This window comes from Galeopterus variegatus, unplaced genomic scaffold (genome assembly GCF_000696425.1).
Source record: "Galeopterus variegatus unplaced genomic scaffold, G_variegatus-3.0.2 Scaffold3055, whole genome shotgun sequence".
NCBI lineage: Eukaryota > Metazoa > Chordata > Mammalia > Dermoptera > Cynocephalidae > Galeopterus > Galeopterus variegatus.
This window is the reverse complement of record NW_007729166.1, coordinates 31218-45424: the sequence shown is the minus strand read 5'-3', so window position 1 is coordinate 45424 and position 14207 is coordinate 31218. Positions and strand designations below refer to the sequence as shown.

At 46.5% G+C, this 14207-nt stretch overlaps 1 protein-coding gene across 2 annotated transcripts in view; it reads right to left on the bottom strand.

Moving 5' to 3' along the window:
- EXTL3 (exostosin-like glycosyltransferase 3) overlaps positions 1 to 14207 on the bottom strand; it is a 65029-nt gene that overhangs the window by 50057 nt on the left and 765 nt on the right. The window contains exon 1 of one of the 2 annotated variants that reach the window (XM_008583826.1): positions 12946 to 13040. The exons of the other annotated variant lie outside the window; for it this stretch is intronic. The gene's annotated coding sequence lies outside the window, so the exon portion shown is untranslated. Of the gene's footprint in view, positions 1 to 12945; positions 13041 to 14207 lie in introns of those variants that run through there. 2 annotated transcript variants of the gene reach the window in all.

Here is a 14207-nt window from a genome sequence, read left to right as displayed (position 1 = left end):
AAAAGGAAAAAAAAAAAAAAAAAAAAAAATCAAATGTGAAAAATTGATTGTGCCTTGACATACTGAGTGGAGAGTCAAGTCATGGTACAATCAGAGAACCAGAATTGAGCCATCCTACTACAAGGACTTTCAGAAAGGGAAAAACAAGCATTCTGTGGGTTCCAGAGCAGATTTTTAAGAACAGAGGTGTTCCACAAATGACACTAGCAGATAAATCACAAAATACATAAAAGGAGCTTTTCGATAAGTGAAAGAAAGTGAGCCAAGATGCCGGGTACCATTCAAGCTTTATTAAAGGAAAATAATCTACCGGGCTGCGCTCAAAGTAGGGAACAGCCCAGGGCTGACTTGAAAATGGGGGACAGCACAAGGTGTGGGGGTGGTAGAGCTTATATAGTGCGCCAAGGGCTGGCTGATACCATCAAGGAGGGTCATTATGCTAATGTGGATCGGGGTGGAGAACTGCGTCCTTGCAGAAGCAAAAGGGGTTTCTGTTTAAGGCAGGAGGCTTCTCATAAAGGGAAGGGGTGAAGGGAGGGGAGGAGGTGGGCAGCGACATTTTGTACTTGGGCTTGTCTACAGTGGCACTGGTTATGTTGCAGATCTATTATTCCTGCCTTTTAAGCATAGGAAAAAGGGGAAAAGGGTGGAGGTCTCATTCTTCTGAAGCTACTTTCTGCTGGATATGGGTGAAGATATGGAAAAAATAAAAGATTTAGGTGGCAGGGTATTAGTTTCATGTGGGGAGGCTGTATTCCTCCGGGGAAGGTTCCCTGATTCTGAGGGGCTGATATCCTCCTTGCAGGGACAATTCAGCAACCTTTTGGTTGGTGAAAGCCTGCATATGTTCCTGCAAGAAATTAGAGAAACACGAAAAGAGACAGGGACCAAAAAGTAGGATGAGGCACAGTTAGGGGTTCTAGTAGGGGCATAAGGCAGGGTATCCAAGGGTTCAGTGAAATGGTTTAAGTTGTTTTGGATTACCCGGACTCATTTACATAATAACAGCATTCCACCCCCAAGAAAAGGCAGGTGCCTTCCTTCTCAGCTGTAAGGAAGTAAAGGGTCCGACGGTTCTGTAAAGCCACTGTCACGAGTGAGGTGACCTGTCACTGGAGGGAGGAGATGCTATCTATAGTTTTTGTTTGTTTGTTTGACCAGTAAGGGGATCGCAACCCTTGGCACAGTGGGGTCTGCACCATGCTCGGCCAGTGAGCGCACCAGCCATCCCTATATAGAATCCGATCCCACGGCCCCGGCGCTATCAGCGCCGTGCTCTCCCGAGTGAGCCACGGGGCTGGCACACTTCTGAGAGTTTTTGATAGAATTGAGAGGCAGTAGCAAGGCCCGCTATGCCAGTCCCAGTTGCAGGATGGATCCCTGCCCCAATTAAAAGGTACAATTAGTGCCCTCCAGGGGTGGGAGGCACTTCCTGAGAGGGAGGGCCGAAGTTAGTCCCAGTCCCATCTCCATCTCTCTGTCTGTCTGGAGGGTGATGTCAGGGATGAGCCAAAAGAATATGCAAGAAATCGTGTTAGGGGGCAGGCAGCAGGATAACGTAGTTTTACAAAGGAAATATATTTCGGTTTTAGGACATGGATAAGGAGGGGGTAAGTGAGTGGTAGCGTTTGGTGTTAGGCAGAGTGTGGGCAGGCCCCGCATAACGCTGACAGTCCGCACTGAGGTGAGATTAGAGGAAAGCGAAGAGACATTCGTGGAAACATTGTGGGCTGCATCGACAGGGAGGGGGGTGACCACAAAAAGTTTCTCACGAAGTGGGAGACAGATGAGTCACTCAGGGACCAGTCTGATTCCTAAGGACTGCATCATCCCTGCGGACCTGGAACTTCCATGTTCCAGGTAAGGGGGAGCACTGAGATAGGAGGAAAAACATGGGAAGTGTGCAAAGGGTTAGGGAGCCAAAAGAATTTAAAGGGCACATTGCAACTATGAAATTGCTAAGAAGCATCCTACCAATAGGAGGTAAAGAAGTGCCAGGAGAAATCTTCCTATAATGTTACACTCTTTTGGGGGGCTGCTGCCAATCCTGTAGCAAGTACTAGAACATATAATAGTAGCTCTGTGCAAAGGACGTGAAGCGGGCCTGCAAGAGTGAGAGGATAATCGCCAGGGGAAAGATCATACTTTTTCTGGGATTGGGGGAAGAGCAAAGGACCTGGAGATTTTCAGTTTTGTGGGTCCTAAAATGGATGAAGTGTGAGGAGATGTCGGGTTGGGGGTTTAGCAGGGGGATCCCTCTGGCTTGGTGTTAACAGATTCTTAGAGTAAAGTCTCAGGTGCTAGTTTTACCAAGGACAAGTGATACCACGGGGGCCTTTCCTAGTGCTTTTACTGCTGTGGGGTGGCGAGAAGTGCTGTATAAGACCCTTCCCAACATGGCGAGAGTGGCTTTGGGATTCGGGTCTTAACATACACTTGCTGTCCCGGGCTCAGTTTAAAGTCTGAGAGGGTGGTGGGGAAAGGATGAGGTAATAGAAGGTTGTCCTGTTCCCTAAGATCCCTAATGAGTGAAAGAGTAGGGAGATACTTGCCTAAAGGTGATGAGCTGGAAGGGAGAGGTGTGAGAGTGAAGGGCCTACCATACATAAGCTCAAAGGGGCTGAGGCCTCTGAGCTTGCAGAGGGCAGCCCATAGGTGAGTGAGTGACTGGTGGGTAGGCCAAAATGAGGGATGATTTTTGAGGTGAAAGCACGCATTACTGCTGTAGCATCCTCTGAAGTGCATGGAAAAGCCTCAATCCAACCTGAAAAGGTATCTACTAATGTTAGAAGATAGCATGTCCTTTTGTGGGGAGAGTAATATAAGGGCTGAAAAAGGCATAGTAGGAGTTCATGGCCTATATAAATTGAATTATAGAAATCTAAAAGAAATCTAAAAGATTGCTCAGCTTGTGTGGTAGGGAGGACATAGCAACCAGAGAGAGTATAGCAGTTGTCCTTTCTCTGTGCTCCCAACTGTTGGAGGTGTTGTATTTCTTGGTGTGTATATTAGGATCAGGGCATAGAGGCCACGAGAAGGACCTGAGCAGGACAGGAAGAGTGGGGGCCTGGTGATTGAGCAGCCTGGTTTGCGGTTAGATCCGCCAGTTTGTTTCCCTGGGCTATGGGGCCATTGGAGGTTTGGTGTCCTCTGCAATAACCCCAACCTCTGGGAGTTGTGCAGGCTCAATAGCTTGTGTTAGATTTACTGCAGCATAACCTGCCTGGGGGGCAGGCGTGGAGGTGGCGCTCCCATCTATGAACTGTGTAATGGCATGCGGGGAGATGTGTGGAAAGGGATTGAGAAAGTGGTCTAAAGCCTCCATGCAATTGTGTTCTAAGGGTCATGAGTGTTTTGTGATGAGTGGCTGGATTTTAAGGGAGGGCAAGGTTTAAAAGATAACTGGGAGTTTTCAATTAAAGTAAGGTGAATAAGTTGTAGGCGGGAAAGGTAGAGAATTGACTTGGCCTTATGGCTGAGAAGGTCTTGACTATTTGTTGTTTAAAAGTTAGTTTAGAGCTTTCTTGTGCTAAAAGGACGGCTGCCACCAAGACCCATAAACAGGGGCCCATTCTCGAACTGTGGTGTCTAGTTATTTAGAGAGGTATGCAACCAGGGAGAAAATATCTCCTGCCTTCTGTTCCAAAACCCCGACTGCCAATCTTTGGGTTTTGGTGACATATAGGAAAAAAGGATGATATACGTTTGGAACAGAGAGAGCTGGGGCTGCGAGGAGAGCTGCTTTTAATTGCTGGAAGGGAGAATGAATGGGCTTTGTGGGATCTAAAGGAATGGCAGGATCCCCTTTGGCTGCCCATAAGTGGTTTTGCTAGCACACCAAAATCCATAGGCATCCATAGGCAAAGATACCGTGCAAGCCCAAAGAAAGAAAGGATTTCATCCTTTGTGGTAGGAGTAGGGAGTTCAGAAATTAGACTCTTGAACTGAAGGACAGGAAATCTGGGCCTTGCTGGGGACACTAGATATCCCCTGGAGGCCAGCAAATTAAGGAGAGCAACAGTGTGGGCCTGTGAATCCTCACAGGAGGGGCTACAAAGTTGGAGGTCATCCACATATTGTATTAAAGTGCTAGAGGTTGCGGGGGAAGTTCAGATAAGTCTTGAGCTAAGGTCTGGCTGAAGAAGTGGGGGCTTTCCTGAAACCCCTGAGGTAGTACTGTCCCAGTAAGTTGTTGGGAGTGGCGCATGTCAAGATTCATCCTGTTCTAAATGGTATGAGCCGTTAGGCTTTATAACTGGAAGGATGGGTGTATTAAAAGACGAGTGGGCAGGCCATGAGAGATGAGAAGAAAGGAGTTTGTATATGATGAGTTTTAAGCCTATTGGGTGTTTGTTAGCGATGGGGTACTGTGGGACATTAGGGAACAAAGAGAAGTTCAGCAATTTAACAAGGATAGGGGAATGGTGCGAAGCAATGGAGGGAGAAGAAGGGTCCCATACTAGGGACTGACATTGTCTGAGGGAGAGGAGAAGGTGGAAGCCCCAGGGGCCAGGTCTGGGTGCAGCCTGTAACAGGAGTATTGTAGCTGGAGTTTAAGTATTTAGGGTAAGAGTAGCTTTGAATTTGAAGAGAATGTACCATCCCAGTAAGGGGGCTGGGCACTGAGGAATTATTACAAATTTCTGTGTGAACTGAGTGTGATGTATGGTGTAGGAAAGGGTTTGAGTGATCTATGGGCAGTATTCTGATCCCATGACCCCTACTATTGTGATAGAGGATGGGGTTGTTTGTCCTGCATATTCAGGAAGGGTAGAGTAAATGGCCTCCATACTGATGACTAAAGAGATTGGCTTACCTGCCTTGAGGTGAGTTACTGTGGGCTCACGCATGGTGATCTCCGTGGGGGCCTCAGGCCCTGGGCATCGTCAGTCCTCCTTCTGGGCAAAGCCAAGAAGCTATGATAGGGATGGCCATGAAGCCAAAGGCTGTAGGTTGGGGACTGGGCCACTCCCTCTCAGATGAGTGGCAAAGTCAATCCCCCAGTGACCTGGCCATTTGTAGTGAGGACGGGGACAACAGGCCCATGCCGGGTGGCCTGGTTGACCGCCTTTGAAACAGTTTCCGAGTGGCTTGCCTCTTGAGGTAGCTGGCTTTGGAATATGTGAGCCACAGATGGCATTAGCCAGGAGCTGGTATTTGGCCTGATCTCTTTCATATGTTTTTGAATATCAGGGGCTGTTGGGTAATGAAATGAGAGTGTAAGAGGGCCAGGCCTGCAGGGGAGTTTGGGTCTATACATGTGTATTCATGTAAAGCCTCAGAGAGGCGGGTTAGGAACTCACTGGGATTTTCAGTGGATCTCTGTGTGATTTCTCTTGTGAGTAACATTTTGGAAGCTGTGAAGTAGGTGTGAGATCATGTTATCCTGGAGATCCTGAGCCCCATGGCTGGCCTGGTAGTTCCAATTTGGGTCCATGCAAGGAATAGCAACAGCTCCCACAGGCCGCGTATGATTTTGAGCATGGACCTGAGCTGCCATCCAGACCTGCTCCCTGTCCATGGACTTGGACAATTCCTTCCATCCCAGCCACTTCATGGCTTTTTACAAAAAGCTGGAGCTGAGACAGGGTTGTTACCTGACGAAGGGGGAGAAGGGGAGGAGCTGGGCTGAGGATGAGCTTCTGGAGGCCAGGTGTGGGGAAGAGAGAGAAATGTGGAGGGCCGATGGATCAGGAAATTGATCCGAGTCTGGAAGGAGAACTCGAGCATGAGCTAGGAGAATGTGAGACATAGGACAGTTTTGGCAGAGAGAAGAACACGTTCAGAGATAGGAAAAGGCCTGAGCAAGGAATCTCTACAGCTTTTACCATTTCAGTGAGTGTCTAAATCAAGTGCCATCTTGTGACCACTGGGATCCATTGTAACAAGACGTTCAAGTTTTAATGTCCCCCTGGAGGCCGAGAAATTGGCCAGGAGACGACCCAGAGGCATAGAGCAGCCCAGAGGCATAGAGAGCGGAGTGCAGGAGAAAACAGAGACGTTTAGGTTCAATGTCTCCCTGGAGGCCAAGAAATTGGCCAGGAGACGACCCAGAGGCATAGAGCAGCCCAGAGGCATAGAGAGCGGAGTGCAGGAGAAAACAGAGACGTTTAGGTTCAATGTCTCCCTGGAGGCCAAGAAATTGGCCAGGAGACAGCCCAAGGGCATAGAGCGTGGAGGTTTGGATCGTGAGGATCCCATGTAGAGGGTAAGAAAGGGCAGTCAGTCCTGGTAGAAGAAGACTGTCAGCAAAGAGCATCCTCTTTGGTGCCCACCTTCTTTTCAAGAGAAAAGCCAACTGACCAGCTAGAGAAGCATCCTCCAATAGCTGGGAGGCACGAGAAGAGTTCCCTTGGCCAGGCACCTGGGCTTTCTTAGAGACGTGAGCCGTAGAGAGAGTAGTCAGGGGAACTGTAGAAGTAGGCAGGACAGACCCATGGACTCACCCTGAACTGAGGCCAGTGTCGGATGCGTTGGTCTGAAACGGCAAAAGGAGCGACAGTACTGGAGGCATCTGGTTTCGGCAGGTCCGGGAAGGGCGGCCCAGGGCCTATCACCCCAAGAGAGGGGATCGTCCACAGTGTTGGCCAAAACCCTTCCCGAGTTTCGGCACCATAATGAAAGAAAGTGAGCTGAGGTGCCATGTACCGTTCAAGCTTTATTAAAGGAAAAGAATCTACCAGGCTGCGCTCAAAGTAGGGAACAGCCCAGGGCTGCCCTGAAAATGGGGGACAGCACAAGGTGTGGGGGTGGTAGAGCTTATATAGTGCATCAAGGGCTGGCTGATACCATCAAGGAGGGTCATTATGCTAATGTGGATGGGGTGGAGAACTGTCCTTGCGGAAGCAAAAGGGGTTTCTGTTTAAGTCAGGACTTCTTGTAAAGGGAGTGGAGGAAAGGAGGTGGGCAGCGCCATTTTGTACTTGGGCCTGTCTACAGTGGCACTGGTTATGTTGCAGATCTATTAAAAAGTAGTAAACATTCCTTCCGCTGCTCAATTGAATATAGGTATTAACAAGTAAATTGAGATTATTGATGATGCCAACTCACCTGTTTGTTTAATCAGCAATAATCCTGAGCCCAGAAGTCTCAACTCCCAGGATGCGTCCTCAATTTGAAAATTATGCTACTGCCTATATGTTTCCCTTCCTACCAATTTGATAATTTCCCACAAATCAAAATTGAATTGTTTCACCAGTTTTTAACTAGGGGTACAAATCAGACTCACATTCACTTAATGTTTTCAAACAATAAACCCAGGCCCACACTACATTAATTAAGTCAAAATTCTCAAGTGTGGTGCCCAGGATCCTGCAGTTTGACAAAGTTCCCAGGTGATTTTATGCTGTTTGTTTGTTTTGGCACAGCTGGCCAGTATGGGGATCCGAACCCTTGACCTTGGTGTTATCAGCACCATGCTTTCCTTAATGAACTAACCAGCCAGCCCTCCCAGGTGATTTTAATGCAGAGCACAAGTTCTAATTCTAAAACCCTTGGTTTAACAGAGTAGATGGCAATCTCCATTCAGACTGACAGCATCTGAATCAATGCATAGTAATTACAGATAACTAAGGAAGATGAACATCAATATACCTCAATTCATGTAGGAAGTCTTCATGACACACCCTTGGAAGATGGGGGATGGGGGACTTTTTTACAACTGCTATTCATTTATATTTACAATGTGCCAGGCACATACTCTAGATAACACACTTCCACATATTATCTCATTTCATCAGCCACATGGGGGTCAGTATTGTTACTTCTACTTTACAGATGACAAAGTGGTGAACCACTGAGGTTACGTAACTCGTTCAAGGCAATACAGTAAGCAAGCCGAGGAGCCCAGATGCAAAGCAGGTCTATGGGAACTAGAGAACTGCACACTGCTTCTCACTTGTCCACTACTGTTCGTTCAGACACTTGTCTTCATTCACTTCTAGATAAGCTTGTATTACTTTTGTCATTAAGAAATATTATCTGTTGCAGCCACTTCAAAGTAGAACACACTAGATTTTTCAACAAATAATGGGACAATTACCTATTTGGAAAAAAAATAAGTCAGATTCCTGCATGACAAACCAAATACAGATATAAGTCCCAGATGAATTCAAGCGTTAATTGTATAACTGAACCATAAAAAGAAAAAGAAAACATACACGTAATTTCATCTCAAGGTAAGTATAGCCACTTTTCTAGGAATCTAAGCAAGAGCGGAATCCATAGAAGAAAAGATCAACAGATTTGACTACATAAGAATCAAGGGCTTCTATATATTCATAGGAAAACAAAAGCTTAGATTTGATTAAAAGCCTGGAGGAAGCATTTGCAACATGACAGGGAGAAAAGAAGTAAAGGCAACACAACAGTGGTCAGAGAGAAACAGGAAGCTACACAAAAAGAAGGGGTTCATGTGATAAACACGTCTAAATATTCAACCTTCCCAGCAATCAAAGAAACACACATCTCAAACAAGACATTTTCCACCTAAAAATCAGCATTGTAAAATTACAATAGCTGCCAAAATCCAGGGTAAACATTCCCACACTCTGCCACTGGGACTGAAAATTGGCACACTTTTCTGGAGCACAATTTGGCAGTAGGTAATAAATAAAAGCGCTGAAACTGTGTCTCTCCTCTGACCCTGAAATTCCACTTCCAGAAATTATTCTTAAGAAACAATGTTGAATGAGAAAAAAAGATTTAACTTCAGGAATGTTCATACTAAGACAATGAAATAAAGTTAATAAAGAACAGTACATCGCTGAACTACGCTGGCAGCTACAGTGTGACAGGTAGTCTTGTATCATGTTAGTAGACTGAAAATTTGTCATTTATAACAAGTCTTTAAAGTTTTCAAATCTTTTACTTCCTGATTTTGCTTTCAGGGATGTACCCTAGATGGACAAAGATTTGCATGTAAAGACACAATCATCTCAGCATTCTTTGTAATATATATACAAAACCAAATGTCCAGTATGATACAAAATGTTTAAAATGCATATGTACATGTTTCTGAATAGAAAACCAAAAGAAGCAAAAACATCAACAGTGGCACTTCTAGATTATGGAATTATAGGCGATCTCTGCATTCTTCATTTTTCACTGTCCCTCCTAAAAATGAGACTGCATTATTTTTAAAAGGGAGGGGAGAGGTATAAAAACACGTTCTTTAAATAAGGTATTCAAATGGATTTTGTTAACACATTTTCCTGGAACCGTCAACTTGATGTTGAAGTGCCTAGAGTATAAACTAATCTAACATTTCTGTTTCACAAGAAAACGTGATTTTTATTTTATGTTGTGGCAGTATACCACTGAAGTCATAAGGGCCTGGGCCTTCCTAGATGAGCTGGAGAAACTGAAGCAAAGTTTACTTAGTCCTACTTGAATCAACATGTGACTCAGGTATCCCACTTCAACCTTCATGGGTGAATTCAACTTGAGACTCAAGTCTGGCTGTCCCTTTATCATTACCATCTTTCAGATTCATCAGGTCCCCTAACTTCACAATTCCTTGGTTCTCATGACTCATAAACTCCTCGTCCTTCTTTAACTCAAACTAAAGGGTAGACTAGATGACCTCAAAGATCCTTTTAGATTCTAGGACCTCACTGATTTACACCTGCTTCGCACCCACAAAACACTTATGTACATTTTGTTTTATTGGGGGGAAAACTTCACTGACATACCAACTCAAGGCAGCATGGCTGCTCCTCCTCGTTTCATCTCCAAGATTTCATGTATAATACTTCCCGTTAAGGCCCCCCTTAATTTTCCATTGAATCCATTAATGATGGTTTAGGACCTCATTAAGTATTTTCTCCATTCTAAGCCACAGTGCTTTTATATTTTACAGCTCTACTTAAATAAAGAACTCATGCTGGGAGGAGTGAGTTAAATATTGGAAGAAAACCCAGGATACAAAACAATTCTATCACTCTGGAATATCTGAGATGAAATAACAGTGACAAAGTTCAGAACTTAGACCTCAAAACTACACAGAAATGAGTTAGTTTAACAACAACACTTGCACACACACAGAGTTGTGATTTTAGTTGACGATAATTTCAGAGTCAAGAGTATATGGCTGCTTTTAAAAAAACCACCTATCACCTTGGTTTTTTGTTTTACTTTTTTTTTTTTTTCTTTTTTAACAAAGTAGCATGTGGAAAACAGAGGAGGGAAGGTTTCTCTACTCTGCACTTTGCCAGTGCACTTGTATACTGACTGAATACTGTGTTCTCTGCGGGATGCCATGCTTTAAGACTTGAGAGGGCCATTAACAAAGGAAATGGGGGACAGAGGACTAAGAAGTTGGTGAAAGGATTTGAAACTGTCGAATAGAGACATCTGAAGAACATGGGAATATTTCGACCACGGAACAGAAGACCTACACAAGGATGGCAATCTCTGACCACAGAGGCACTGAAAGTCAAGTAAATGAGCGAAGCCAGCAGGCAGGGACTTTAGCAAGATGAAGAGTGTATCTAGCACTTAAGGGAGATTACTGGCATCAGAAATGTGAGCTCTGCAGTTAGTCAGAGAGCAGCCTTCTAACACAAAGGTCATGGGTTTGGATCCCCATACCAGCCAACCACCAAAAAAAAAAAAAAGAAAGATAGAAATGTGAGCTCTGTATCGCCAAATCCTGTAATTTTTTCTCAAGACAGAAATTGTCATGTGAAATCTCCCCATTTGTATCAGCTGGCTTCCAATTTAAGTTTTTGTGTAAGCTGGGCAGGCCCTATTCGATCCATGAGCACCAGTTTGTAACTTGTGTCACAGGGAAACATGATGGCTTTCTTCAAACATCTGAAGATTTGCCATCAGGAATAGGAATAGAGGGACGGCCCCGTGGCTCACTCGGGAGAGTGCGGCACTGGGAGCGCAGCGGTGCTCCCGCAGCGGGTTCGGATCCTATATAGGGATGGCTGGTGTGCTCACTGGCTGAGCGCGGTGCGGGCGACAGCAAGCCAATTTCCCGGTCACAAAAAAAAAAAAAAAAAAGGAATAAGAATAGATTTGTTCCACGTGGCCCTAAAAGTAACACTCATAAGGAGGCAACTGCAGATGAACTGAAAGAAAAGCCTCCTAAAACCCAGCCTACCAATTGGAGTGGGCTACCCAGGGAGGGTCGCTTCATTTAAGAATTTAGTTGGAGGGCCGGCCCGGTGGCGCACTAGATAGTGCGCCGCTTGGGAAGCGCGGCGGCGCTCCCGCCCGAGGGTTCGGATCCCACATACAGACCGGTTCCCGCTCACTGGCTGAGCGAGGCGCGGGAGCAACGCCAAGGGTTGCGATCCCATTGCCGGTCCCCGGTCCGGTACGGGGGCGACACTGAGGGTTGCGATCCGTTGCCGGACACGGAAAAAGACAAAAGACAAAAAAAATAATAAGAAGAAGAATTTAGTTGGGGACAGGTCAGTAAATACTATTGACCAGTTCAAGAATTCTGCACTTTTTTTTTTTTTTTTTTTTTTGTCTTTTTGTCTTTTTTCCGTGTCCGGCAACGGATTGCAACCCTCAGTGTTGCCCCCGCACCGGACCGGGGACCGGCGACGGAATCGCAAGCCTCTGCGTTGCTCCCGCGCCTCGCTCAGCCAGTGAGCGGGAGCCGGTCTGTACGTGGGATCCGAACCCTCGGACGGGAGCGCTGCCGCGCTTCCCAAGCGGCGCACTATCCAGTGCGCCACCGGGCCGGCCCAAGAATTCTGCACTTTTACTATGTCTGACCTTGGTCAAATAACTTAACCTTCCCAAGCCTTGTCTTTCCCACCTACCTTTTCCCTCAAAAAAAAAAAAAAAAAAAGGAATATTATAACATTTAACCTCCTATCACTCAGTGACTGTAAACATCAAAATCTATGTAAGAAAAAAATATGAAAGTACTATATGATGGCAAAGAACTTAAACAGTAACTTAAGACATCATTGTAATCTACCATCGTGTGTTTATATATGTGTTATCTCACATATTACATATGCTAAGGGCATATTCCAAACCTAATTTGCTTTTTTATTCCTCCCTCAGAATATCAAGTATTTGTTGGAAAAAAATGTTTAAAAGGAAGTTGGAGAAGAGGGTTAAAATGCAGACAGTGTAAGAGGATAGGATAACAAAGAAACCAGTCAACAAAGCAAACATTCAGAATGTTAATCATTAATATCACTGACCTGTCTAAAAGGTATTGGACACAGTCAAACGGAAAAATATACAAAAGTAATGGCATGTGGGTGGGAGGATGATACCCTAAGGCTGGCCCTGGCAAACTACCACCAGCTGCCTGGTTTTATAAATAACGTTTCACTGGAACACAGCCTTGCTCATTCGGTTGTGAATGATACGTATGTATTATTGCACATATTAGGTTTGTTATTTATTACATACATGCTGCTTTCACTCTACAGACTTTACAATTCATCTTCCTATGGCTCCGTCCCTGCGATTTTAGTGGGTCATTTGGGTGCATGTAAGCGATACCCAAACTACGTTATGGCCTAAGTGTAGGAAAGGTACGTCACTAAATGAATCTCCACACTCCTCTTCTATTTTCAAGATTACAGATTTTTTTAACCTTGTTTCTCTTCCACTTAGTAGCATCACTCAAGAAATCTGAAAGATTGAAAATGTAAAAGGTCCAGGCAGGAACAGCTCAAGCTTACAGGGGAGCCCACTCTGTCTCTCTTAACTACTCAAACTCTTGCCTGTCTGAGCTTCCCTGTGTTCGTGGAACCTACAAACACGCAGAAAATAAAAATCTTTTCCTTCCTCTTACTCAATTTACCTGCCCTATCATTACAGATTTTCCAAAGAAAGTTACCAAAACTGAAAAAAATAAAACAATATGGTAACAGAAGTTTTCTGAGCTAAAGGTTAACGTCCAGCAGAAACCACTGGACAGCTGCAAGACTTTATGAAAGGCCCCTGGTTCACATTTCTTACCTCACTCTGGAGTAACCATGCACAGACACTCAAACCGTTGCCAAGAGTAGACCTGGTGGCATCTCCATTTTTCTCCTGACACCTGACTCATTCAGACAGTACCTTCGCGGACTCTCTACCAGTCTTGGCTGGGACAGGGACCCCCGCCGCGCCGCCGCCTCCGTCCTGCAGCGCCCTCCAAGGACGCTTCAGCGCACAGCCCTGCCAGCTCCCCGAAGAAAGGGCTCATCCTGCCTTCTTCCGACGGGCAAGCCGGCAAGCCGTTCTTCGGACCCTCGCCTCTCCCCTGCAAGTCTACCTCTCAGGCTTAACTTCGCCCGGTCTCACTTCTCTGACCTGCTTGCGAGTCTTTTTCCTCTAGTTACAACCCTGAAGGGCCGACCAATGGCTCACTTGGGAGAGCGTGGTGCAGACAACACCAAGTCAAGGGTTAAGATCCCCTTACCGGTCATCTTTAAATTAAATTAAATTAAATTAAATATAAATAAATAAATAAATAAATAAAATAAAATAAAAGACAACCCTGAGGCCTGCCCACTGAGGGATTCCACCTGCACCCTAAGTATCTCCTCCTGTAAACAGTTCTTCCCTGTCTGGAAGGGCCAGGGCAGCGAAGACACACTCCTCAAGCGTCGTCTCCGGGTGCCAGGCCCGCAGGGTCGGGGCATTCTGGAGATCCGCAACCCCAGGTCGCTCTCCTCCAGCTCCTGTGACCTCACGAGCGCGGACAAACCATTTTCAACACGCCCCGTAAGAGGTTAAGAAAACGGCTTTTTTCATGACGAAATAGGTAAAAGGCCCCCTGCTCAGTAAGTTGTCGGGAAAGCTCGGCTTCGCTCCAGTCTGTTAGTGTCCCCACGGTGCGACCCGGGGCACAGGGGTCGCAGTCACTGGACAGAACGCGGGACCCCGGGGAGAGAAGCACGGGATCTGCAGAGGCCCCGCGTGACTGCCACGCTCAGATGCAAACGCCCGGGGCCAGCCTCCGGCGGCGAAGCCACCAAACCGGAGAGAGAACGGACAGAGGAGGGCCGTGCGGGAACGGCCTCAGAGGGGAGTCAGCCCAGGCGGGAAGGCGCCCGGAGTTAGGTCTCCGGGATCCCCAGGTCCCGGGGTTCCGGCGCAGAGAGCGCGCCCCGCGGCGGGCCGGTCGTGAGAGGCGGCGGCGAGCCCAGCAGGCGCCGCGGGGACCGACGCGGGCGGCACCTCCACTTCACAGGATGCTCCGGCCGGACAGCGGGGGCCGCGCGCGGGCGGGGGGC